The sequence below is a fragment of the Thalassophryne amazonica genome, chromosome 5 (genome assembly GCF_902500255.1).
Source record: "Thalassophryne amazonica chromosome 5, fThaAma1.1, whole genome shotgun sequence".
Classification (NCBI taxonomy): domain Eukaryota; kingdom Metazoa; phylum Chordata; class Actinopteri; order Batrachoidiformes; family Batrachoididae; genus Thalassophryne; species Thalassophryne amazonica.
The window spans coordinates 7,141,501-7,144,512 of record NC_047107.1 but is presented as its reverse complement, the minus strand read 5'-3'; the positions used below and the strand labels follow the sequence as shown (position 1 = coordinate 7,144,512).

The 3,012-nt window shown below is 42.0% G+C and overlaps 1 non-coding gene across 1 annotated transcript; it reads left to right on the top strand.

Moving 5' to 3' along the window:
* The first annotated feature begins 378 nt into the window (after positions 1-378).
* LOC117511397 lies at positions 379-506 on the top strand. Its single transcript, XR_004560946.1, has one exon. It is a non-coding gene; the product is annotated as a U6atac minor spliceosomal RNA (small nuclear RNA).
* Positions 507-3,012: the final 2,506 nt, after the last annotated feature.

The following is a 3,012-nucleotide window of genomic DNA, read 5'->3' as shown; positions in this document are numbered from 1 at the left end:
TCTGGTACACTGCTGTCACTGTTTCCTGCTATTTGGATTAGTCACGTTATTTCCTAGTTTGGTTTCCCCTTTGTTTGCTCATGCATTATTGCTTGTCTGGAACAAGTCACGTTATACACTGTTAGTTTTTTGCCACTTACTTTACTTGCTTTGCACCATTGGTTTTTCAGCCACTTAGTTATCTTGCCCTAGTTCACTTTGCTTTTGCCTCACTGCTCTCTCTTGCAGTACTTTTGTCTTTCCCAGTCACACCCCCTTCCAACACCTTCTGCACACCTGCTTCTCATTTCTCCTCTAATTACAGCACCAGTTATTTAAGCCCTCACAGTCTCACTACTCACTGCCAGATTGTTGATTTCATGTCACTCTCCAGCATTAGTGTTGTGTGACAGGAGAGAAGGTTAGCACTCCCCTTGACAAGGATGGAAGTGGCCCCTGTGGCCTGCAACACATATACGGTTAAGGCACTGCCACCTACTTCGTGGCATCTCTAACCAAGTTTTTTACGTAATTATTGTCTGGCCTTGCCTTACAATATAAAGCGCCTTGGGGCAACTGTTTGTTGTGATTTGGCGCTATATAAAGAAATTGATTGATTGATTGATGATAGTTTCAAGTACTCCTTTGCCTTGTTTTTTGCCTGCCGGATTTTTGACCTGCTTTGTCCTCGACCTTGAGTTTGCCTTTGTCTCTGATTGCCTCCTCGCTGTGTATTTTGACCTGTGCCTGTCTGTTGAACCCGCCTCAGCCTTTCACCTGTCTGTTACCGTTGCCTCACTGCTGGATCACCTGTGTACCGACTCCCTGCTTGCTTTGATGATTAAACCTTGTACTTTCTCCATCCCTGGTGAGAACTTGCATTTGTGTCCACCTGTTATGGCCACGCTGCCACCATGCCTGACATTATTGTTTTTATGCACCTATTACTTCTTACAGAATTTTTTTTTTATTATTATTGTTTATGCACCAATGACACCAGATGAAATTCCTTGAAAGTGAGAACTTACTTGCCAATAAATTCAATTCTGATTCTATTTCTTATGTTTTCAACCCTTCACTCTTTGTGGTCCAGGTGTTTTTTGTAGATTTTACCATAATTTCAGTTATTCCTATCTTAAGGTACTTTTAAAAATATAATTCCTATATGTTGTTCCATCAGAATGTCACAACAATCTCACCTTCATAATGTGTGTCGCATATTTGTCAAGAATCCTGTCTGTAGAAATATTTTGACTCAAAAACTGAAAACAAAATGAAATGCATGGTTTGTAAATTATTAAAATGTTAATGGAAAAAATACATTTTATTCATGTGGATGAATTGTTTTGGTGCTAGAAATGGCTAGAAATGTCTGAGACTCACAAAGCAGTGGAATGTACAAAGGAAATTGCATATCAATGTAAAAAAAGGAATCAAAAAAATAAAATCACTCTTTTCCAGCTTGATGTTTTTGTCTTTCCTCCACACAGAAATGTCCACAAACATTTGTCATTGGGTGAAAAGTGGAAAGTCAGGTGATGGTCTAGTGGTTAAGCATTGGGCTTGACACCATAGGATCCTCGGTTCAAATCCCAGGCTGAACGGAAAATCACTAAGGGCCCTTGGGCAAGGTCCTTAATCCCCTATTGCTCCCAGTGTGTAGTGAGTGCCTTGTATTGCAGCACCCTAACATTAGGGTGAATGTGAGGCATTATTGCAAAGCTCATTGAGTGTGGTGGGGCCAAACCATTCACAGGTTTAAAAACAAACATAAGAATTTTAAAATCAATTCTAGTCTGAACTGGAAGCCAATGCAGAGCATAGAGGACTGGGGTGATGTGTTCAGGTCTATGTGTGGTTAGTTAACAGACGTGCTGCAGCATTTTGAAACCAGCTGAAGTTGACTGAGGGAAGACTGGGAGACTCCAACGTGAAGCCCATTGCAATAGTCCAGCTGAGAACTAATAAAAGCATGAATGGCTTTTTCCAGATGTACACAGTTTTAAAAAGGCTTCACCTTCACTAAAAGCCGTAATTGATAAAAGCGCAATTGACCACAGAGTCGATTTCTTTGTAAAAGTTAAAACCACTGTCAAACATCACCCCAAGATTTCTGACAGGTTTAACCGACAATCTTCCAACGTCCTCCAACTCTTGTGCATAAAACTTGTGTGTATGCACCAAACAGCAGTTTGGAGGTATTGGGCCGTCTTGGAGTCCCTGAATGGAGTCCTGTATGGGACTCCGGTGGGGAACTCCATTGTTCTGCTGGGGGGACTTCAACGACACGTGGGCAATGACAGAGACACCTGGAGAGCAGTGACTGGGAGGAATGGCCTCCCCGATCTAAACCCGAAAGGTCGTTTGTTATTGGACGCCTGTGCTAGTCATGGACTGTCCATAACGAACACCATGTTTGAACATAAGGATGCTCATAAGTGTAGATTGTACCAGAGCACCATAGGCCAAACAATGATGATCAATTTTGTGATTGTATCATCTGATCTGAGGCCGCATGTTCTGAACACTCAAGTGAAAGAGGGGCAGAGCTGTCAACTGATCACCATCTCGTGGTGAGTTAAATTTAATTCAATTTATTTCATTATATAGAGCCAAATCACAACAAGGCTGCCTCAAGGCGCTTCACACAAGCAGGGTTGGGTAGGATTACTTTGAAATGTAATCCAAAAGTAATCAGATTACAAGTCATCCAAATCTATGTACATACATACATGTAATCCACATGTATTCTTTCAAAGTAATCCTACCCAACCTTGCACACAAGTAAGGTCTAACCTCCAACCCCCAGAGCAACAATGGTAAGGAAAAACTCCCTCTGAGGAAGAAGCCTCAAGCAGACCAGACTCAAAGGGGTGACCCTCTGCTTGGGCCATGCTACAGACAGAAATTACAAAACAATTCACAAAACAAACATACAGGAAATGTTGCACAGGTTGGTTTCTGGAACAGTTGGATCAGAGAGTGGGGGAGGAGGTTTGGACAGACCTGTTAAGGCCAAACTGATAGTGCGGG